This window comes from Aulonocara stuartgranti, assembly GCF_965226115.1.
Source record: "Aulonocara stuartgranti genome assembly, chromosome: 12".
Classification (NCBI taxonomy): domain Eukaryota; kingdom Metazoa; phylum Chordata; class Actinopteri; order Cichliformes; family Cichlidae; genus Aulonocara; species Aulonocara stuartgranti.
This window is the reverse complement of record NC_138948.1, coordinates 15,769,854-15,795,074: the sequence shown is the minus strand read 5'-3', so window position 1 is coordinate 15,795,074 and position 25,221 is coordinate 15,769,854. Positions and strand designations below refer to the sequence as shown.

At 39.2% G+C, this 25,221-nt stretch overlaps 1 protein-coding gene and 1 long non-coding RNA gene across 7 annotated transcripts in view; one reads left to right on the top strand and one right to left on the bottom strand.

Moving 5' to 3' along the window:
- grid2 (glutamate receptor, ionotropic, delta 2) overlaps positions 1 to 25,221 on the top strand; it is a 555,291-nt gene that overhangs the window by 489,618 nt on the left and 40,452 nt on the right. The gene's annotated exons all lie outside the window — the stretch shown is intronic.
- Positions 23,024 to 24,978, bottom strand: LOC309719547. Its single transcript, XR_014280262.1, has 3 exons — positions 24,668 to 24,978; positions 24,380 to 24,467; positions 23,024 to 23,682 (listed from the first exon to the last, which is right to left on the bottom strand). It is a non-coding gene; the product is annotated as an uncharacterized lncRNA (long non-coding RNA).

The following is a 25,221-nucleotide window of genomic DNA, read 5'->3' as shown; positions in this document are numbered from 1 at the left end:
TGTTAAGAATTCTTCTCATGCTGACAAATACATTTAGAAGGTAGTAAACAGACGCCTGAAATTATTTATTTTTTAAGCTGGAGGCTAGACGCAAAGCTATAATATTATTAACAGACTCCATGAGTCAGACATTTTTGGTTTTCTGTCTTTGTCTGATTTATTCTGATCCGTTTGTCTTCTTCAATCCCGTCCCTTTTGCTATATTTGATTCCCGTGAGGTTAAGAACTTGATATATTTTCCCCCTCAGTGTCATGCTCTCTCGCTCCCTTCTGTCTCTTCCTGCACTTTCTCTCTGTTTTTTTTCTCCTCTTTCCCAATAAACCTCTTACCCCTCTCCGTCACCGTTGTCTCCTGTGCACTATGGATTTTCTCCCTTTTCAGTTTCGATCCCCCGTGGCAGAATAATATTATATGTCAGAACAGGTCAGTGTCTGGGCTGTCTCTGCTATCACTCACACACAAACGTGCAGCCTACACACACACATAAATGCACATACACAAAGACCTACTCAGATTCAAACACAGATACAAAATTTGCATTTCCCCAAGTAGCATGCTTTACACATGCATTAACACATTTCCCCTCATGCACGCCTTGCATACTTTGATACACAAACACACACCAAGCCAGCCAAGCGCTCCAGGGTGAGGCCTGTCATGGAGTAATATATGTGTCGCTCCCATTTCAGTCAATGATCAAGGCACTCAATAGAGTGAGAGGTGTTGCACCTCTGCCTTGATATCTCATTAACTTTGTGTCACATATGATATCTAAGACCGCTGTGCTCTGTGTCACTGTTTGACATAATGGCATCCTCATTTAAGTCAATGGAGGACTTACTTGTGGTCCCATCTATTTATTATTGCATTGTCTCAAGAGTGAAAGCAAAGTCTTTTTTTGTCTGTCAGTATCAGTTACTTACCCTCTAAATTATATGAAACCCTTACTGACATCGATAATAATAAGATGCGCCGATATTAGCGACGGTAACTGTAGAATCTCGCAACTCCTTAAGCTGGATCACTGAGCATTGTCTTACGTTTTCTTTATATGACTCTATATGGTTAATAAAATGCTCTACTTATGCGACTACAGTTTAAAGCCTCATCTAGTGATTTTTGTTGTTGATAATAATTTCAGCCAATGTGACAGGAGACTGTACCATGAAATGGAAACGTTTTCCACTGAGCGCCGTTTATGTCCTAATACTATAGCACGTACATGCATGCTTGGCATACTCTATCACATTTCACTTGAAGCTCACAAAACTAAAACCTTCAGATTTGCATGTTTATTCACATACGTGCCAATGCCGACACGTACACACACCTGACTCGGTTGAATTAAGTATCCCTGTGTGAATATTTGACAGCTACTCTCTGTCAGGCTTTAAGAGTCTCTGATGACCGCTGAGTGATTTTAGAGTTGAGTGGATTGCCAGTGAGTGATTTTCTGTCTGTATGACTTTCTGCTCCACCATGGGAAGGTACCACTTTAGAAAATGCATCTTTTCCCCTCATGACATTGCCTACTATATATTACCGTTATTCCTAAAAAAAGAAGAGCAGAAAGTATTGAAACTTTCACTGCAACATTATCAACGATAGGCTGGGGAAGGGGGGGCTTCACGGTATAAAGGTCCTGTTCTCCAACAAAGACAGGCAACACTGTGTGAATTCAATATCCTTCCAAACTTACCCTGCAATAAATAATTTTCAAAAGGACGATGAAGGCTTTGGAAAAAAATTTCCCATACTTGTAGCAGCCAATGAAAGCTTGGAAATGGATGGAGAAAAAGAGGTCAGACGAGTGGGCTGAAAGCAGTGAATCTGAAATTAAATGCTTCATACATTATGAATATATTTGGATTATACTATATAGAGGAGCATTTACTTCAGGTAAAGCGCTTTTACATAGCTGCTGTCACTTGTGAAGCCGTCTCTTCACTGAAAAATACCAATTTCTTGGATCTGAATTTCAAATTCTTATTACCTGAAAATGGATCTGACCCACTGAGCTGATAAGGTCACATCAATCAAGAGAAGCATATAATATATAAACATTAATTCACTTTCTATAATCCCTTAGTATACTTTTGTCATGTGGAAGTTTTCTGACCACACAGAATCGTCTTTCATTCCTGGAGACGGGAAATAGAGGTAAAGTGAGTAGGAAAATGATGCAAAGTAAATGGCCCAGCCAGGCTATCAGTGGGGGGACACGTCAAAAATACCTGTGAGCGATGCTATGTAATACTATGCAACGTTTACCAGTGAAGGAAAATTCCTCCACTTATCCTACATATGCTCAACTCCATTGTGCAACAAGCCGTTTTCTGCCACTTAATTTCATCCCATCACCGTCTCCCCATTTAGCATAACGACTCTAGAAATTGTACTAAAAATTATCATCATCTCTTCACCTCTGCTGCATATATCTTGAAACAGGAAGTAAGTATCTGTATAATGTAAGCCTATAAGGTTTCGCCAATTTACCATAATGACTTCAGTGATGATGATAAAGATTATGCCGAGTCCTCATCCAGATAGAGCTGGTGGCAAATCATCCAAGACCTGTTTGGATCCTTCAGCCATCACAGCACTCTAGAGGACAATCGAGACAAAGCAGAGGAGAGATGAAGGGAGGAGTGGAAGATGACATAGATGGCGAATTGGTGCTCGAGGAGTAGGAAGACGGAAATTGGGAAATTTAGGTGGCATGAGGGCGATAAAGGGGGGAGGGAGATGAACTAGTGAAAATTGAGAGAGTGAATGCATGTGGATATGAAGGGACAAGAAAGAAGTGCAAGGAGAGGACTGAAAGGAGGGATGATATAGAGATAGAGAATGAATAGGTAGACAGTGACCTAGACAGAACTGAAGAAAAGGATTAGCCATATGTTGCTAAAACATATCTTTTATTTACTATATTGTTTATTTCTTACAGTTTCACTCTTGCTCTAGCAAGGCCTTAAATGCATACATATATGAGACCAATGATTCTGAGTGCTATGCTCTGAAAGGGTTACAAGCACTTGGAAGGGAAGAACTCCCTTTTAACAGGAAGAAGCATTACCAGCCATGTTTCCAGTTTCTGATTAGTTTCATTTTTAGTGGTTGGTTATTTTTGCTGTTTGCCCTCCATTCAGATTTAAGAACCAAACTCGCTGACAAAATCTGCTCCTTTACAACATAAGCCGTCCACTTGAAGGCTGATGCTTGCCCCATGCATTCAAATGTGAAGCCAAGGAGTCCTTAACAAGTATCTTTTGGAAGTGAGATTCACCGCTATGAAAACCCAAGCGTGTCGCTGCATCAAAGTCAAAGGACACGTTGTTTGTGAGACTCCAGCGACTTTGATAAGACACTGAGAAAGCACAGAGATTCAGAACAGGTTAATCAAAAATCACCCGCCCATTTAAGGTTTATGAGCGCTTGTTCACTGCCTCTCTCTCTCTCTCTTCATTAGTCAGCCATCCAGTGTGAATCAGCGAGGTGGACTGGGGGTGTGTGGGGAGATTATGTTTAAACAGAGGATAACATTGAAGCTCACCCCAGATGCCTCACTTTGTGTGCGTGTGTGAGTGCAGGCACATGTTACTCTTCTCTCAATTTAGAGAGGCCTCTCTAACACCTGTTTACCCTCTCAAATCACGGTTAACATTGTATCTGTAGGCAGCAGTGCTCTCTGAGTCTGTATGTGTTTGTATCAGTGTCACAGTTCTTTAAGGACCTCCTGCCAACCACTCATTGGTCAGGGAGTTGCCAAGGTTACCGAGCAGGGTGGCCCAGCTGTGCTCAGGGTGACAGATCTCTGTGTTTATGATTCCTCTCCCCCTGTGTTTGAGAGAGGTCGACTTTTCATGAACAAAGCTCTCGGGTCCCAAGGTTGCCTACAGCTATGTGACTTGTATCTCTTACACTGCACCCACTAACACAATATTCTCCCTGCGCTTCCTCTTGTCACTCCTTCAATTTTGTTTCTTTCTTCCTCGTGTGCTCTTGGTTCCTCTTTTTGCTGATGTTGTTGAGCTTCTGTAGTCCGGAGTGACACTTGCGGTATTTTTGTGCCTGAGCCAGTGCTCTGACACGGTGCACTTACAAGAGGGGCTGAGGCAAGACCCGTTTCATTAGATTTTTAAAAATTGATGCCATATTTATGTGTTTGTCATGTATTTTATTGGATTTGAATGAAATCTCTGCTGAGCCATATAAGCCCGTGATATATATCTGTCACTATGCCATGGTGCAATATCCTCTGTAATAATCCAGGCTATGCTATGACCAGAAAATGCCTTTTTTGGCTGCTGGGCTCTCTCATTTTCTATTTTCTAGTAGTGCAAATCACCCCGACAGGAAAAAGAGAAAGCTCTTTTCCTGCAGAGCCTGATAGCTCATTAGAATTCAACACAACAAGCCCAAACAGCAAACATATTTTCCTGCTGTTACAATTCTGTGCCTATGTGATGACAGTGTTTCTGTGTTGTGACTGAGATTTGGGGAAAGCAGATGAAAAGAGGACTAAAGACGAAGGAAATGGGGGTAAATTTACTCTCCATATTAAAGAGGGAAGATTGTAAGGATTGAAAGAGACATTTGAAATAAGGGAATTATAGATGCTAAACAAAAATGGAGAGAGGGAGAGATGGAAGTTCATCCTTGCTCGCTGTGGTGATTGATTAAAAACTGGCATGTTTGCTGGAGATGTGACAAATCGGCATAGAGTGAAGGGAACAGAGGGAGAGAAAGTATTGAAGTAAGGAGAGGAGATAAGGGTTCGGTATGGTTAAAAAAAACTCAAAGAAGAGAAGAAGAAATATTTATGTTATCTATTTCTATCTATTTATGTTTTCTTCTCTCTGTTCTTATATTTAAGAACGATGCCGAAATTGCCTTCGTATCGGTTTCTCCTTCTTCTGCCGCCCAAGCGTCAATCCATCTGACAGCCGCACAACAGTCTTCTTCTGGATTTAGTTTTTTCTTCCTCTGTTTGCCTCCCTCGCTCACCGAGTCAGTGTGTGTTTTTCCTCTCGTTCCCTTTCATCCCGCGCTATACCTCTTGTGTCTAATAATAATTACAGCACCTCACAAAGAAATCAATGAAAGTCAGCAAATGAATGCAGCAATTTATAGACCTGCTTTATTGCTGGATATAAATTGCATTAATGCAGCACTTGCAAGCACACATCTGTGTTTGTGAACTCGTGTTTACATTTTAGTGTAGGTGTGTGTGTGTGCGCACAGTATACTGCTGTATGCAGGTCTGTTGTCATAAAGGTATATCTGCATGTTCATGCAAAGCTCTATATCTGTGACACGGCTTTACAATTTGTAACCAAGAAACTTTTTTTTTGCATTAAAAAGAAAGAAAGAAAAAATAAAAACAAGTTTGGCCAAGAGATTTAAGGTTACGTCCTGTAGAAATAAGTTAGAGAAAATAGGAGAAACTGCTCAGAAGGTTTAAAAAAATCCCTTGTTGGTCCATATTACTTTTCCCCCTCTCATTTTAACGGTCTTCCCCAGAAGAGTATGTGAGCTTGTCCAGGCAAGCATGTAATCCCGGCAATGCAACGTGCACTTGTTCATGATTCACTGTCCTCAACATATGCAGGACACATCCTCAATATTTGGCAGAAGGGTGCAAAAAAAGTGCAAAGATTTCTCCCTGTGTGATGTTATCGACCCTGCTGCTTCCCCTTTCAGTCCCTTGATTACCCAACAATCACCTGTAGGCCCCCACACAGTGGATATTTCCTTATCACTTCCTAGTTTTGGAACTGAGATCTACACTTTGATTTTGTTCTTTAACACCTCGATTCCTTTTCTTTAGTTTTCTTTTTTGGTTTGTAGATATCCTGCTGTGTTTGGGATCATTGTCCTGTTGCCTGACCAAATTTCTGCCAAACTTTAGCTGTCAGACAGATGGCTTCATATTTGCCTCTGAATACTTTGGTATACAGAGGAGTTTGTGGTCGACTCAGAGTCTTCAAGGTACCCAGACCACTGTGCTTGACAGCTGGTAGGAGGTGTTTGTGCTGATATGCGGTGTTTGGTTTTTGCCAAACATCTTCACTTTGGCCTCGTCTATCCAAAGGACATCGTTCCAGAAGTCTTCTGGTTTGATCAGCTGCAGCTTTGCAAACCTAAGCCGTGCTGCCATGTTGTTTTTAGAGAGAGGAAGCTTTCTCCTGACAAACCTTCAAAAACAAGCCATACTTATTCAGCCTTTTGCTAACTATACTGTCTTGAACTTTAACATTTAACATGCTAATGGAGGTCTGTGGAGTCTCTAATGTAGGTTTTTGTTCACTGATACATGCACAGTCTCGCCTTGGGGAGAATTTGCTGGGATCACACCATTGTGGTTTTGTGTTGACGCATAGCTGAGTGCTCTACACCAACGGCTGCTTTTATAGTTACTGGTCATCAATTAATTAGAAGAATAGCCTAATACCAGGCCAAACACAGGTTAAACTCTGGTTCTGGTTCAAAGAAATTCTGTTTGGTGATCTTCTATGAAATGCACTCTCATGTACCCGTAACCATGCTTAACACTGCCGTAACAATATCCAATCCATTGCATGTTCCCCTCTCCCCTGCAACAAGATGGCAAACTTTGATAAACTCACATTCCAGCTGGTCTTAAGTTACTGTTTAAGCTCTTTGAGCTGTGCTGTTTTTAAAGACACTAACAAAAAGGAAACATGTCACAGTTTGCTTCTCATGTGTTTGGTAGAGACAAGCGCAGAAACAAATCATCTCCCCAACATGTTTCACATTCTTTACTTGTGGTGTTTAGTAAATATTTCTTATTTTTTCCCCTTTTACTTTAAAGTTTTAAAGATATTATCTTGCAAACACAGAGGCTTTGCTATTATGCTTTTGATTTTCTTGTTTGTTTATTTTTTAGGTATATAAAGGATCTGGGTCTTTAAATATGTGAAGTTAAAAGTAGTCTTTAGCTAAACTGCTTTAAAAAATATAGTTGTGCTGCTTATGTTTTTGTTTTAGCCCAAATTAACAAGAATATACCTACTTATGTATCTTTAGATGCCAAATGCATTACTTGTAGTTGTAACTAGTTGTAAGCTGTATTTGTGTACTTGTAAGTTGTAACTAATACTTAACCAAACTTCAACAATAAGTCTCTCCAAAGTCTGCAAGCAGAGTTATGTTTGGAGGATAACCAGCAACAAGCATTTAATTTAAAGAATATGATGTCCTCTTAGCGCTCTAAGGTTAAGATTTAGTGTTTAGTAAGTATGAAAAAAGTCAGTATGTTGCTGTCTACGTTAACTGAGCTGAGTGGTGTATGAAGGTTTGTAGTGGTTTGTATCAAACTTTATTCATCAGCAAGCACAAACAGCTATGTATCGGTCAGTCTCCATGGGCATTGCTTTAATCAAGCTGAGCTTTCTCGCTTGTAAAACTATTTAGGAGTAATTTCATTTACATAGTTGGTGGTTAATTGGGTAACATAAAAGCTGTGTAGGTAGAGGAGATGAAACCTGTAGTCAGTGTAAGATGTTAGAATAAGAATACTGAATATTGAAGTAAAAACTGCTTTGATTATTTTTTGGCAAGTAGCATAAGGCATATTTGAGAGTTTAAGCAAAAACACGTGTTTTAATCTATCCTACAGTAGTGTAATCTAAAAAAGCATGTTATCTTAGCCTTTGTGGGCAGTTACTGTTGAGAACTGTGTATTCTTCTTCCTGAAAAGCATCCACTTTACTCAAAACATAGAAGTTTGCAGCCTTAATGATTTCTCCTACACCTTTAATGAGCCAGCCCACATTCTCTCATCCATAGACTAACAAGAGATAACCATGCAGAAAAAATACCAAAGTTATCTACTTATTGCAGAGAAATTGATTTAAAAAAACTTCTAGCAATTAGATGATACACATAAAAGAATTTTGATTTTACAATACAGACAACACCATAATTTAAAAGGGCAATCTCAATTCCAAATAGTAATTAAAATGATAAAACATTCCAACAACCTTTTTTTTTTGAGGCAATAGGATTAAATTTTTTTTTTATTGAATTCCTTTTTATCTATTACTGAAGTCCAAGATGAAAAAGATAGCACATAATTATTGTATTTATAGGCCCTGCTGGAGATTAAAATGCACACAGTCTGGCTGAGAGAAATATGAAAGGGAGCACAACAGCAATTAGGCCAATAGAAGCACAAAGAGCAAAGTTGTGAAAGTTAGACAATAGTATTATTCAAAGAGCCAAATGCTCCTGCTGAAAGAAAGAAAAATAACCGTTTTTAAACACATTTTTCATCTGCCTGCTCTCCGTCATGTCTAGCCAACTCTGCAACCTGAAGCAGACTGTTAGATTACATCTTAATTTCCCAGATAAAAAGAGGCTGAAACTGAAAAAGCAGAGAATGGATCACTTAGTCCCCTGTGTTTTGAATGAAAGTGGAAAGGGCAAGTTTAATCTCCGGATTGTAGATTAATTAGGAGGACAAAGTAAGAGGTGGAGGGAATTTAAGAGAGAAAAAAAAAGCATTTTATTAATGATTTCGTGGTGGGATATCTGGTTACAATTGACCCTCATCTCTTATCGTCGCCTCACGTTCAACCCGTTCTATTTTTCATTCTCTCCTCCCTCCCTCTTCTCTGGTATTTCTTAGCCTTTTATTTATTTCTCCGTTGTCTTCTTATGTCTACACCACTCTCACTGTGAATAGAAGGCTTCTCTTTCTGTCTTTTCTTTCACCTGCATGTCCTGCTCTTTTCCTTCATCTCCTCTTTTTTTTCTCCTCCTGGTTCTCGCTCAATGGTGTTTGTCTTCATTTTTTCACTCCTTTCTGTTTGATGTCTCCTTCTGTGTTTGCATCATCTATCCCCTTTTCTATCCCTTCCATTCATTCTCTTCACTTCACCTATACTCTTGGGCTTCTCTTCATTATCAAGGTGTTTTCACATCCACACTCCTTTCTCTCTCTCTCTGTGCCTCTCGCTCTTTTCTCCCCTGTTCTCCTCCATACTTCTTTTTCCACTGTCCTCTCATTTTCATGCGACTCACTGGGCAGCCACACTCAGCGTCTTTATCTCTGTCTGTGGGAGAGGAGGCAGCCCAGTGCCAGCAACTAATGGACTTTTGGAGAACACAGACAGCCATGCATCACAGTCCGGAGAACTACATAGGGAGAAAGAGAAGGAGGATTTGGAGTGAAGCCAACGGGAGAGTGATTTGGGACAGAGAAGGAAACAGACGAATGAGGGAAAGAGTGATAGCGAAGAAAAAAATTAAAATTAGAGGATCCTCTCAAGCAATACATGGAAAGGAAATAGGGGAGAAAAATATTTTGCTTGTGGGAGCTATAATCAATAAAAATTCTTTACAGATTTAACACTGCACATCTTTCCTTAATTTACCAATGCAACTTTGTCAGCCAGCTTCATCATAGTCATGCAAACAGAAAAAATGCCTATAAACGTTTTTTTTTTAAAAAGTGATGTGGTTTAAAAGCTTGCAAAAAAATAATAATGGAGCCCTTTTTCCAAATGGTGGCAAGAAGAGTTAGAAAGTGACTAAAGAGTTGTTCAGTTTGAAGATTATTCAACTATAGGATTACTTGGACAACAAAGTTTTTAGAAATAGCCTCTTTTCACACTTTTTGTAGTAAAAATATAAATTCAAGATGTGTGTGGATAATTTCTTTCTTTTTGCCTGTTATCATCTGAGATATTAGAATTTTAATTTGACAGAATTGTGGAAAAGCTGATCATCACGATCAATAGACTAGCTATTTAATTTCCATATACCCTTGACCAGCTATTGTAGCATGCCACGAAGGAGGAAAAATGAGTTGCTGTAAATATGTATAAATTTCGGGGTTAATGTTGAACATTGCCACAAGCCCAAGGCTTTTTAGATGCAAGAGGGAGATTGGTTCTCAGCGCTACACTTCTGTCCTGTGAAGCCTCCCTCTGTGGCATTAAACCACTTCCAAAGAACCTTGAAGGCAGGTTGTGAAAGTATGCAAAGGATTTATGGTGCCATACAGTATCAGATTGGTAAAAAAAAACAAAACAGAAATCTACTAAGAAAAGAGTGTGTTGCATTCTAACATAATTGTGTAATGCAATCTTAAATAAATAAAGAAAATCTGTCTGTGGATGCTAAATGTAATAGCTTCTTTGCCGAATGAGGGAGTTTAGCTAAAGTCCTGCTCACTTTATTACATCTGCAAAGCTTTGCTGTAAGTCAGCCAGACTTAAGCTCCCAGTAACAAAAACTCTGGCCACCCAAAGAGAACAGAATCCACAAGTAGAAAATGGGTTTTTTGTATTTGAAATGTGCCTCCAGATACACAAAAGCAGAATGAACACTGTGAGTTGTAGCTTACATCTTAGCAGGTAGAATAATCTCTGATGTCTAGGTCGCACCTATAGGTGAGAAGAATCCAAAGGATGCATGAGTCTGGAGGTGCACACAAACAAATTTCTTAGCCAGTAATGCATTGCAGAGTTATGACCTCTAGTTGGAATGGAGAACAGAGTTCCAATGACACACACCTACACATCCAGCGACTTGCAGAGTAGTTACAGCAGAGTTCATTTCCACACTGCACTTTCTTCCTTCATGGGCGGTTTGTGGTCAGGTGGACATTGAAATGTATCTGTAATAACCAAGTGCAGACTTTCAATGGCAAACTCATTCCCAGTCTACAGCGGACTGCAATCAAACTGCAAGGCATGCATCTCTAAGTATGCTGACAGCCTGTGAGGGCAGAAACTCTAATTTGCACTGAAGATCTTATCATTCACCTCAAGTCTGAGTCGAACTCCTGGCAGGTTTTTGTGAACCTTAGCCATAACTTAATGGGTAGCCTAGTGTCTGATCTTTTCTTTCCATCTGACAGGTGCTTGTGTTGACTGAATGAGTAAAGGTACATTAATGATTTTCACTCTGTCTCACATGTTTACACAAGGAAGAGTAATGGCCTTTCAGTGATCAATGCTAGCATCACTTTGGGTCAGATAGGCCATAAATGCTGCATAAATAGCAGTCAAGTGGTATTATAATGGCAGATGTTTTCAAATGAAGTTGTGGCTAAAGGGACTGTGTGATCTACAAGATTTGTTTTAGCAAACACCAGCTGTTCATTAATTTTGCGCGAGTGCGACTGCGGAACCACTCAAATTAACCGGAGTGTTGTGAAATACTGGCACAGCTTGTCAGTCACTCTGCTAACTTATGGTGATGTTCAGCTCCCTGACAGATCCTACGTGTCAGGCTTATTGACATTCATTTACTCATATGCTACAGTAGTATTTTCAGGTACTATACAGGTAAGAATTTTTTTGTGAAATTCAAATTATTCTGAAATGAATAGAAACTATTGAGGAAAAAAAAGTAACTTCTTTTAATTACCCTCGGGAGTCGATGGAGCTACAGTGACTGATGGTGTGAGAGCACTCATGCACCTAAATCTGTTGCTGGAAGAGCATCTGAGTGTATCAGTCATCATTTTCTCTCCTCGCCTTCATAACTATTTCTTTCCCACGGTTCCAATTAAAACTCCTCCAAATCAGGCTGTATTGCTTCCACATTAACATTTGCAAGACTTTTTTTCTTCTCCCCCATACAAGTAGTAAGATAACTTGAAGTTTTAATAGAAATTCCATCTGAAATAGACATGGAATCTGTCTGCAATATGGGCCAGTGTTTTCCCTTGCAATTACTCCTTGGTGTTATGGAGGGCTTTTGACACTGTACTGCAACCATTTGGCACCAGAACTTACCACTGAGACCAATATTAATGAAGTAAATAGAGGAGGCCTGGCACGTTGAACTCTGCAGCCTGCATTTAATCAGTATTTTATACTCTTGGGTAACTAACATGTTAAACTGACAGGGGACATTCAGGATCATTGTTGAAACTGAGCCTGCATACTTACAACCAAAGTAGCGCTACAGTGGTATGGTGTGCTTTCGACCTTCTTTGGGCTGTGATCTCTACAGTTCTTCCTTCCAAATTTATGCCAGAGGTGGATGGCTCTATTCACATGTCCTGATTCTTCACTTGTTTTCTTTTTGATGCGTGTCTGTGATTGCAAAATGTGTAACGTGACCACAGTGCAGAAATGTGCCACCTGCCAGATGAGGGCACACGCAGTGTCTGGTCTCACTGGTGTTGACAGGGTGAGGAGCTCAGTAATCTGTGATGACCTTGAAGTCAGCCACTGATCCTTCGCACTGAGAGGCACAAGGTGGGAGACACAGTTCATACATTTAGTGTTATCTGCTGAGCATGACCGAGTATATGGCGATCAAGGGGTTGACCGGCAAGACCTGCTCATTTATAGGTTGATGGGCAGATGGACAGACAGACGTTCTGTAATGAATGCTCTGTCTGACAGGACTGATAGCATCATGTCCCTTTTTGTTGGTACGGCAATATTGCTCATGGAAGCCAATGGATTGTGACACTCAGTAATGAGAAGGTGGAATACTCGTAAGCTGTTTTGAAGTAGTGTGTTTTACTACCCTGACCTGCAGCATAAGGAAAACTGGAAAATCAGTGAGAAAATAAAAGGCCTGGATCCAGAGTCGCATTTATATAGTCACAAATGAACTGACTCAGAGGTGAGGGGCACTATAAGAAACTCTCTGCACCATTTTCATTTCTGTTAGTCAACCTGAAAGCTGTCAAATGGGCTCGCAGGATGCAAGCAAATAAGGTTCTCTGTGCATGTCTGTGTAGAGACAGCGAGTACTTTCATGGTCTTGTGTTTTATGTTTTGAGTGTCACTTTTTATAGTAATTATTTCAGCATTGTCCAGGTATTAATGGCAACCCTATTGATATGCTTATGACTGTTAGCGGAATCCATAAAGCAAAATCTGCATACTGAATAGGTTCCTATTCTATGCTGCTGTCTCATCTGCAAGTCACAGCATGCTTTGTATATTTTTTTTTCACATTTAACTTGCTCTCACGTCTGTCTCAGTCTGTCACCGTCTGTGTTTGTCATGGACAGATTTTGCCTCTCTTGCCTTTTGTCTGTGTCAGTGTGTGTGTGCATCTTATAGCTTCTTCTCTGTTCTGCCACCCCGCAGTGCAAATGTTGATGTTGATGATTTTTTGATCAAAAAAAAACAAAGACTGCTTGAAGGAGACTCGGAGTGCTCATTCTCTGCCAAACCCAATACTCAGTTTCAAATTAAAGAAAGTGATCTGGATATGCATAAAGTTTAACGGGTCCTTCTTTTTCTCTCGCGTCTCCTTTCTAGCAAGTTTTTGCAACTTCAACTTTTTTTTTTCAAGCATGGCTATAGAAAAAGAAAGAAAACATAGCTCTTCCTTTGACTCTCCTTTATTTTTGAAACTTTATCTGAGATTCATCAGTCTGTGTCTGTGTTTGTTTCGCTGACTTTTTTGAGGACAGTGTCGAGGTTGTTGACCACCTTTGTTTTCTTTTTTAGGCAGAGAACATTTCACAGACATCTCCGAGAGTTTCTATTTGTTTGACTCTCTGCCTTTACTTTCAGAAACTTCTGCAGGTACCTGAGACATAATCCTGGCTAGTTTATTCAAACAGTACACCAGTTCTTCACACATTCACTGATTCAGTTCATTTCATCTTCATTGTCAGGGCAAAGTTAGCCGGGCCAAGCTACAATCAGCATGACCAGCAATCGCCCTGGTCACTGCGTTCTACTTTTAAATTTGATGCCAAGCATCAGAAATTTAAAAGGAACGGCAAAAAAGGGTTTAATGACACGTGACCCAGCTGTGCATAAAGCTCAGCTGTTTCTGGATGTAGATGAATATATCTATATTTTCATTACATGTAATGTAGTTGCACTCTCTCAGACATCATTTCTTGTTTCTATTCTTAATAGAAATGTAAAGCATAGTCTAGAGCAAGGGGCCCTAATATAACTATAATTTCTCTCCTTTGATTCTACTCCTGTGATAAGTCAGGGTTTTTTTCATTGTCAGCATTAATAATGTCTTGGTATGTTTTCATTTGGTGCACTGCAAAAATCTTTACAATTAAAGAGTACTTTAAGGTATTTGTGTAGACTATAGCAAGTATAATTCTTTAAATTAGTTACTGCTGCGTGTCGTCTTTGTTGTGGGCTGTTTAAGTTCCAATGTTGTGTGCTGCGTTGCCCAGCAACGCTGCATGCATCTAACAGTAACCCAGGAAGTAAATGAACCTCTCTTGATATTTGTCACAAATTCACATCGTCTGGGTCTCCTAGAAAGCCGGAAAAAAATTGCAAAAGACAACACACACAAAAAAAAAGATTCATACTTTGTAAAGCCATGCAAATATAACATAAGACTTCATTATGAAAAATACTGTTGAGCAAAGGGAAGATGAAAAGGAAACAGAGAGAAATAATTTTTTCTGCCAGATCCTATTAAGGCTGGCATCTTAGTTTTGGCTCACTGATCCGTCTCGGATGATCCGTCTTTCCAACATCTGTCTCCAATTACTTCTCTCTTCTAGTATCACATCTCTCATCGGCTTAACGGGGTCTGAGCAAAGATTTTCATAGAGCGTGGCAATAGGCGATTAATTTCTCTCTTTTCTTTGACTCCCTCTTCCTGGAGAAACAAAGACGACTAATGACAGCTGATGGTAATGAAACAACAGAGAAACAAAGGGAGGAGAGGGAGTGAAGAAGTTGTCATATTGCGTCTCTAAGGATGTAGGCGGCTGTTGCCACTAGAGCGAGCAGTCGGACGAAACAACTCAGGAGGAATTGGCGCAACCTGCATGCCAGGCTTTAGCATCTCAAACCTGGCCATCAGTATGTTGTTGGAAAAGGTGGATAATTATTCATTCACTAGGTAAGAATATAGATATTTTATATATTTTCATCTTCAGTCCAGTCCTTGTAACTGACCATTTTCAAAGGGATATTTTTTGCTTCTCTGTTAAGTCCCTTAACACCAACCTATAAAAAAGCTACCTCTGGGAGCTAGTGTTGTGTCTACACATAACAGGCAACTTAGCAAAGAGCCAATTTTAAATAATGTCTTTAGGCACTTTGTTACTGGCAACCTGTTGAAAAAGAACTAATTTTCTCCTAATTTGTTTGTTGAATCTATGAAAAATCCCAAAGATAACATAGTTTGACAGGCATAAAATTGTATTTTTGCACCCAGAGAGCTATTAGGAGAACATTTGGTATATCTCGGCATTGTGTGCTGTATGTGTTTTAAAAAACTTAAAGAAACTGGACAAGTGGAAGATCAAAAGAGAAGTGACAGGTCTCAGCAGATGAAAGGTACCTGAAAGTCTGGTTCTTAAAAACATCAGGGGAAAAAATCCAGCGAAGACCTGACACAGGACCTGTCAGATGCACGTGGCCCCTCAGCTGATCCATCTGCTGTTCACCGAAGACTCATAGAAATGGTTAGTCTAATGGAGTGAGTAAAACGCAAAATATTGTTCAAATCATCTTTAGTTTATAGAGGAGGTCAAGGGAGAGGTACAACAGTGAGTGTCTACAGCCATCCGTAAAACACGGTAGAGGCTCTGTCTTGGATTTGGGGCTGCTTTTCAGCCAGTGCTGTTGTGAAAATTGATGGAACTATAAATGCAGCTTTTGATCCGACATGCAGTACCATCTGGAAAGCATCTTATTGGCAACGGCTTGATTATTTAGCCTGACAATCATCCCAAACACACAAACTACTTACCTAAATACAGTGGAACTCAAGCCTCATCCATATTGAAGCAGTGTGGGATCATCTTGACAGAGATCATAACAAAAGTGCGACCAACATCCAAAGAAGACCTTTGTTCTTAAAGAAGCCTGGCAAACTATTCCTGAAGACTACTTAAAGAATTTATAGGAAAGCTTCCCTAAGAGACCCTAAACTGGTCGCACCAAATATTGACTTTCAAGCTTGTTTGAACTGTGCAACTTATGTTTTTGCCTTATAAACTGTATTTCTGGATATGTTTACACATGCTTCAATAAATGATTGCACCTTTTTCCCATTTCTTAGCATACTATACAAAAGCTGTGATCTTAAAGCTTTAAAAAAATGCAGCCAAAAAGAAACTGTAGAATTATCCCAACACATCACCTCGTACGTTTCAAGGGAACCTGTCCTGAAATAACCTTCCTCATGTGTATTTATGCAGTAAGATGCATAGACGGGGAGTCGTTGTCTCTCTTTTTGGTGCCCTGATTGATTCGCCTGCACCTAATCTTATCTTTATTCGGATCTTCATATATCTACAAGAAGCCAGCTAGTGCAAACTGGGGCGAAAATTTGGCTGGGGAGCAGCCTCTCATTGTAATGCTCTCTGAGCCTAAACAAAGGCAGTAAAGAGCATGTGGGATCCAAGTAAAACAAGACAGAGAGAGACAGAACTAGCTGTGAGGATGTGGTTTGAGTGTTATGCCGCAGTCAGACCAAAATCCGCTTGGTGAATTTTACTCACGTGGTGTGGACAAAAGCAGGACGGTAAGGTTGCAAGCATAACCTGTACTGCTCACAAGCTGATAGCAGCAGTCATCAGAGCTGTGATACAAAATGTATTTTATCAGACAATGTTATTACCCTCTGTCATTGTCCTTACACTGCAGACACACCAAATTCTCTCCTATCTACTGCATGTATTATTTCACCATTCACTACACAGAATCCTCCAGTTGTATTTTGTGAATTAAAAATCAGTTCTACCTGTTCTCTCTCAAACTGGCAGAAAGGTGGAAAGCTTTGTAACTTCAGCCCTTAAAGATCAATCTGGTTGGACTGAGTAAAAGCATAAAGTCGGTTACCAGACGTGAATGTTTCTAAATGCTACAGACGTGAAACATACGCCTATGGACTGATTGTGTGACGTTTGTGAGAGCGACAGAGACTACCCATAAAGTTTAGAAATTGGCAGAAGCGTTAGATCTCTGGCCTGAGATGTACTGCAAGTAAATTTAAGTTTGTCTCTGGGCTGTTGGCTTTTTTCTGTCAGAGTCTGTCTTCCATCAGTCGCTCTCACATTTCTCAAAATCAAAAAAATCAGCGTCAAAAGAGAGTGATGCAAGAAGACATATGCAGAAGTACGCCGTGAGTGTAGGCTGTTGGGAGACAGTTCTGAGCTGGTAGCAGTTATGAGTAAAGATGAGAGACTTCACTGTAAAATACAAAGCTTAATGATGTAATTTCTGAGCTAGGTAATCTTTTTAAAGTTCACTCATTTCTATGAAGCGAAATCAAATTATGATGGGGTCACCGAACAGGCAGGCTGCTCTGCCTTTTTCCCAACAGAAAAACGACACCATAATCTGTCTGTTTAAATGTGTAAATGATAAATGCTCATTCACTCTTGTCTATAAAAAGCAAACGCCATCAGTAATTTAAAGTAGATTGACCTTCCCCTCTAGGTCATGCACTTCTAGATCACTTCCAGCACTGCTGCTCTTTTTAGATCACACAGTAGAAATGTTGTTTTGATCACTTACACATGGACATTTCATCATGGACATCAATCTTTTCAGTAAAGGAACATCAGTTGCCAATTTAAACTAATCCAGGTTCAGATGATGAGAACTAAGGCCAGATGGACTCACAGACAAAACGGGAGTCGTGTCCAAGCTCAAAATCAAAATAGGAGACAAGGCGGTCGCTGTGCCATAGCAAAGGTGGTCCACCAGGTACTGCTGGTCAGTGGTACAGAAGCTAAACCTAACCAGGTAGCTGTCATTAGAGGTACATTTAAAAATTCAAGTTGGGGTTTTTCTTTGTTGTTTTATTGTTGTTTATTTGCTTGTTTGTCTTTTTAATGTATGACTAAAGATCAGTTTCTGTTGAAAGCTGATTAATTCACTGGGAGAATAAACAAAAGAAAAATGTGAGGATAAGCTGTAACAAATCCACGTGGATAGCACAAAACTCAATACTGAAATAATATATGAATAAAAATTAGGAAGAATGTCCTTTATTACAGCCATGACCTTTCCTCTTAAGTTTCTACTGTTTTGCTGCAACTTTGTCAGTGTACTCTCACTTTAAAGAACAAAGCACACAGCCTCCCATGTGTAAAACATTTCACATACATTGCTTTAAGGCTAAATGGTGATCATTTAAGAAACTAATTTCACACTGGGGGATGATTTGTTATGTGCCACTGTAAAAAAGTGTTTATAATCTAAGATGTAATTTATGGATGAGGGAAAAGATTTTTGATATACTTTAGTTTAAACTTTGAGCGAGATGAAGAATCTGGTATTCCTTTGCATGCTGGGTGCCCTTCAAGGGATCTTTCTCAGAGAGGGGGGGAGAGAGAGAGAGGAGAAAAATCAGAGAGAGAAAAAGCGAGTGGACCCTGGAGTAGTTTGGGCATTTTGAAGTTGCAGCATGCCTAGACTCTTAAGCCAAACTGTTTGAACCATGGATGAGATAGAAAGACCTCTTGAAAACTGCAGAGACACACGCACATGGGGCTAGTACTGTAATATAATTGCAATGTAGCGTCTAGAGAGAGTTTTATAAGTCAGAATGTATGTGCAGTCACCCCAAGGAGTATGTGTAGGTGGCCACTTTTCATTTGAATGGCCCTCAAAGTTCAAAGTTCAGCCTTTTGTTTATTTCAATGCTTTTTTCTTCTTCTTCATTTTCTTTATGTAGAAAGAAGGAGGTTTCATGTGCTGTTTGGATATTGTTTAAGGAAATATTTTTATTGCACTTTCTATAGTTATCTTTAAACTAAAAATACACTGTTATGTGTGGAAGCTCTGCTATAATGGAAATTAGTGCTGTCGGGTTATTTAAGGTTAGGCAAGTTAGGGAAAGTTAGTGGACTTTGTAGTCAGTCTTTTTTTCAGATAAGACCCATTTATATGCTCAAATGTTGTGAAGCTTTACTTTTCCAGGGCTTTGAAGTTACCAGCCAGTGAATTCAGGCTAACAAATCTGGCATCCTTTCATTCTAAAATAGCATTTCGGATCTGTTTGGGTCGCTAAGTTAACCTGTCCTACATTTTCTCATGTCACAGTTGTTTCTTCTTTCTTTCTTTTTTTCCAGTATAATGTAAAACTACTCACTTTTTCTTCTTTCTGTTGCAACATAGCTGCAGTGGCACCCCAATACACCGACTGTGTTAGACTGTGGTTACGCAAAATGATGTTATACAACATGTTAACACGCTCATCACAACCCAGTTGGTGATTTTGCTCCCATAATTTCGAATTTAGTAATAACAAATAATGAAGCAAAGACATGAATAATTAGTTTCGATTTAACTATTTCCATCTTTCGTGTTTTCTTGCTCCTGTGGTTGGGTGAAAACACAAATCAGAGCTGCTGAGAAACAACTCTGGCTCATGGTTCAGTGGTGTTATGGCTTCATTAAATGAGCTCTACCATCACTAAACCCCTTTAAAACTGATAAACAAGATATATAGACCATAAACAATGAAAGAGCAACAGAATTGGTTTCATTTTCTCTCCTTGAGGCAATTGTTGTTGTGATTTGGCGCTATATAAATAAAGTTGAATTGAATCCTTTTCAGGAAGGAGGGATGGAAATGAAAAAGTGGCGTGAGTCATAGAAAAAATAGGAAGCAGAAAGAAGAGAGACGCTGCAATGACTTTAATTTAGTGATTATGGATCTTACCGAGTTGTCTTTGTCACATTCATGAGACAAGAAAACAAGGCCCAATGCAGTGATTAGGATGCATTGGTGGTTGATAGTGTGTGTCCGTGTGATTGTGTGGTCTGTGTTTGGGTGCGACTGTGCTTGGGTGTGTTTGTTTTGGTATATCTGCGTGTGACTGTGATTGTTTCCAGAGTGTCAATGTTTCTGGGAAAAGTAGCTTATGATTTAATTACCTTGGCCCAAGCAGAGGCACAACCCTGGACCTGTGGAAGAGAGGAAGGAGCACGTCTGTACAGTGTGTGTGGGTTGGATATTAGATGCAGCAGTTAGTGTTGCATGAGATAAAAATCACTTGCATATCAAGTACATTCGGCAAGAGCATGATAACTTAGACACGCATTGAAAACATTTTCAAGGATTTTAAAACTTGAGCCTGAACGCAATTAATCAAAGTTCACTCGACAAATACAAACGCGGTTATTACCACCAGAAGAACCTGAAGACAGCACACCTGCAAATGAAAGCACCAAAAAATATCTCCCAGTGTAGTCTAAGAATATTCCAACCCCCCCCCCCCCAGTCACCCCATTTGTATGATAATGGGAGGGTTTATGAACCCCTAAAATGCGAAATGTTATTTAGCACCAAAAATACTCAGTGATCATGGCACACTGGTGGATTGTGTTCATTTAAGAGATCCTGGAGATCATCTGAAAAACAATTAAATGAGCTCTACATTTGATAAAACAGTCGTCAAATAGTCATAGTCATCAAAAACATAACCCAGTAGAAATTTTATTTCTCATCATATTGTAAGCATAATTTGTAGATGATGAGATTTGCTATAAACAGGTTTTTAGTGAATAGTAACCCATTACCTATTAACCCTTTAAAGCCGGTCAGAGCAGCACGCTCCGTTTTGCGTAACTATTTTTAAATCCCGGTAGAACTGCAACCATGTAAGCTAGCGCAATAATTTTTTTTGCATATGAAACCGAAGGAGTTGTACTTACATCTACTTATGCCATCAGCTATAGTTTTGCAAAAACTGCATAAAAAGCACTTGCAGCAACAAAAACATAATATTCCAGAAACACGCTTTGCCGATCCGATCAGCTGTTTGTAACACTTCCTACGTCCATCAGCGCGAACTATCGCATATCCGCCATGACCTGCCTGAAACCGGAAGTGACGTCATTTTGCGGAAATGTAGTTTTTTACCTTCAGGGCCTTATGAGCCTATACTGGTGTTTTTAAAAGTCATGTTTGATTTTATGACTTTCTGTATCGTTTCTGGGATGCTTAGAACTCATATTGCACTGCTGGAAATAGTTTATTTTAATGCATATGCTGTTTTTTTGCAAATTTGCATCATACTATTTACTTTCGTTTTTACTGCAGTATATAAAAATTGGTGTATTTCAAAAATAAAACTATAAAGACACTCAAAATAAATTTCCTGTGATGGAAAACTATTTTGCGCAACTCCTTTGTATTTGCAGTTTTGAGGGATAAGCTTCTTAAATTTCTCTAACTAGAAATATATGTTAAAAAAACAAAAACGATTTTAAATTTTTTGTAGTTGATTGCACTTTTTTGCAATTTATGTAATTACTATGCACTTAATGCATACATATTATGAAATTTTGGGCTATAATGGTTGTATTGATGTATAGCAACTTGAAATGCTCCCAAAAATGGCACTACAACATGTAAAAATATAATATAAGCTCTGGCAGACTTGGTAGGTCTTAAAGGGTTAATATCTTGGTACTTCTCTGACTATAATTTGAAATAATGACATGAATATACATAATCTGTATATGCGTTCCTATTATTGTATACCTGTTTTTAAAATTGTGTTATATTACTAGTGCAACTGTGGATGGACATTACAGTGGGAAAAAGAGAAAAATATGTAAATACGCAATGGTAAAAAAAAAAAGTTACATTGAAATCTATGGGTTTAATAGATGGAAAAGCATTACATTTTTCATTTCAAAACATAAACTCACCCTCATGTTCCTCACAGTTATTTGGTCCGCTGACAAGCATCCCCTATCTCCTTTACTGTGAATTGCAAGTGAAGGATGTGAGAGAAAATGTTACTTCTACCATTCAGTAAAAATTAACATTATTATGTATTTACTGTGGTAACCACGCCATTTTTATTAGGTTATGTTCAAACAGTTTTGATGCAACAGCTTTAATGCAACCGCCAAATTGTTAAGGAGAAGCTTCTTCAGCCGTGCACATGGAAAATCATTGCAATCGCTCAAGCCGCTGCCTTACATTTACCAGCAGTGACATTACTTTTTCTATTGCGATAAATGCTGAAGTTGAAGACATTTTAGTCTCTTCCCTTTTTCCGTACCACAGTTCTGTTTCATTCTTTGCACACCTGAGGGTCATGAACTACAAGCGTCAGACACAAGCAGTGGTACCGTTCATAAACTGGATAAGAAATACCATGAAAGAGAAAGTCAGAACACAGTGCTAATACATTTCAGATACACTATGTAAAAAGAGGTAAGCTGGCCTTCAGCACATCACTCTATGGTACCATTCTAAGTGAGATTTTGTCGTCAGTAATTAACCAGGTTACGAGCCTTTATTAAGCTTTGCACGTAGAGTGGCTGTTCTGGTGCATAAAATCAAGTGCTCCCTATTCACACATATTGTACATTGTTTATGAAACAGCTGCAGCTGGAGGCAAAAGCATTTCCCTTCACAGGCTACAGCATCCTCTTCATTACCGGGACAATGCCTTTTTTATGTGATTGCGCTGTAACGTAGTGGAATTGATGTAACCTTTAAAAAGACATATTGAACCGGTGTTTGTATTAACTGATCCTGTGAGATCAACAACCTCGTGACTAAAAGACACAATAGGAAACAGAAAAATCACGGCGCTCAGTCATAACCAAGTGACATTTTTATCATAAAAGCACTAAATGGTAAATGGTAAATGGCCTGTATTTATATAGCGCTTTACTAGTCCCTAAGGACCCCAAAGCGCTTTACATATCCAGTCATCCACCCATTCACGCACACATTCACACACTGGTGATGGCAAGCTACATTGTAGCCACAGCCACCCTGGGGCGCACTGACAGAGGCGAGGCTGCCAGACACTGGCGCCACCGGGCCCTCTGACCACCACCAGTAGGCAACGGGTGAAGTGTCTTGCCCAAGGACACAACGACCAAGACTGTCCAAGCCGGGGCTCGAACCGGCAACCTTCCGATTACAAGACTACTGAAGAGTTTTTCATTATTACTCAATGTGCAATTCATTAAAAAATGGAACAACAGGAAACATTTCTGTCACTAAAAATTGAAGCTGATGTTCTAAACCTCTGCTCCCCCATATTTTCTTTTCTAGCTAGTCATTTAGGCCACAGCAGAGGCGGAGCCAGACATTTGAAACACCCGGGGCTTAGCCCAAAGAGTAGTATGCATGTGGGATTTTTTTTTTTTTTTTTTTTGGGGGGGGGGGGGGGGGGGGTGTAGAAATGACTGAAAGATTAATAGGCTCTGTTCAAAAAAGAATGACTTCATATAGGGAAAAATATATATCACATGTGCAGGACACCTTAAACTAGTTTTTTAATTAAGCAGCAAGGCAGAACAAGGTCAGGGCTGCATCAAGACACGAGGACTAAACCCAGATTCAACCAGACCCAGAACTGATCCAGAATTAAAACAGGACTACAACAGTTCAAAATCAGGACTACTGAGGAATTAACCAAGACAGAACCAGAATCAGAACTAGATGATAGCACTAAAAATCATCATAGACCTGCACTACACTTATTTTTTTAATTCTACCAAAGTCCACTATTTAGATTGAGAAAAGTTTATATAATTATTTAGCCTTGTTGTGCAAACAAGCCTGCAGAACTTAATAAATACAGAATTTGAAAAATAACAAACCTAAAAAGAAACACTAGGTACGAGATACATGAGGACCTGTGATACGGTGATACTTTTGGTAAACAACCATTTGACTAACATGTGTGTCTCACCTGCTCTTGTTCATCTGTTCTGTCCTCGTTCTCCTCTCTCTCCCTCTTTGTGCTGACAATCATCAAATATACAGTTGAAACCAGATATTTACTCTTCAGATAAAAACACTTTTTTAATTGTAACATCAAATCAGACTAAATGTTTATTTCTTTAGATTGATAAATATAAAAACATATTTGTTAACTTTAAGAGTAAAGAGAGAAACTATCTGTATTTCTTAATTGCTAATGGCACCAAATTGTATTCAAACTTGAGCCACACTTATGGAGCTCCACAGTTCTTTTCCTGGTGTTTTGGTTGATATCTCTTGATTTTCCCATGTCACAGAAACAGGCTCTGTGTTTTGCCTTATATGCATCCACAGCTGTGCCACCAGTTTACTCACATGGACTCTACTAACCTATCAGAAGCTTCTTCAGCTCAGAATGGAATCGTCTGGAGTTTCTTATTAATTAACAATAAACTTAGTGTATATGTACTCCTAAATTTGATGAAAGTGATAAAAATAGCTCTGTCTCTCTTTATTCTGAAATTTAACTAATTCAAAATATATTTCAATATTTATCTAAAACAAAAATTTACTCTAAATTGATGTTGTACAGTAAAAATGTTTTATGTTTTCTCCCTAAAGTGTATGTAAATATCTGGTTACAAATGTGAATATCCTGCTGTGTACTGAAATCCCTCTTGTTTTGCATAGAAATATACTGAACAACATACAAAGCATAATATATAAAATAACATTTACCTGAGTTTTTTCTTTGAAAGAACCCTCGAATGTCCATTCTTATGTTTCAGTACATAACTGAAACCGATTTAGTCGGGGAGGGTAAGAACTGAGAATATGAAATAAACACACGTAAGCTAAGACTCTAAAAAAAAATAGCATTTGTTCGGCTTTTCATTTTGCCATTTGTTGATTCACTTGAAGAGCAAGTAACGTAATATTGGTCAAGTGATCAGTTTCATATCAATCTTTTGTGATGCACCGTCATATTTACATTATTTGTACGGTACGAATGATTTGCTTTGGTACCTGGTCAAACTTAAGCTCTCCTTAGTATGGCTGGCTCCGTCTCTCCAACAGCGCACTCACGGGCAGCAGCTGCCCCGCCCCCTCGCTCAGTCGCTTAGTGCCTGAGCTTGGATCATACCAATATCAGGGGGGGATTCACGCACACTCGTAAATTCCCACAGTGTGCACTATGTGCTTCGAATATTGTGTGTACTTTTTGTTTTATACAGTTGTCAGCCAGGCATCTAACTATGAAAAAATTACACTCCAAAATACCCCGGGCTTCTGACAAAACAACCCGGGCTTAAGCCCCGTAAGCCACCCCCCCGCTCCGCCCCTGGGCCACAGGCTAATATTTTATGTCAGTGCATTTTTTTAGAATTTGCATAGCTCTCTGCTGCCTTTAAACTCACTCATTTTTATACAATTACATTCATATTTTTTGTGTTCCTGTGTAAAGCCAACTCTATTTTTGTTTCCCCAATATTACTCAAAGCAAACACATGAATTCCACTCTGTCTTAATTTCATACACACATAGAGGCTTTTACATCCATCCTATTTGTTTGCTTGCAT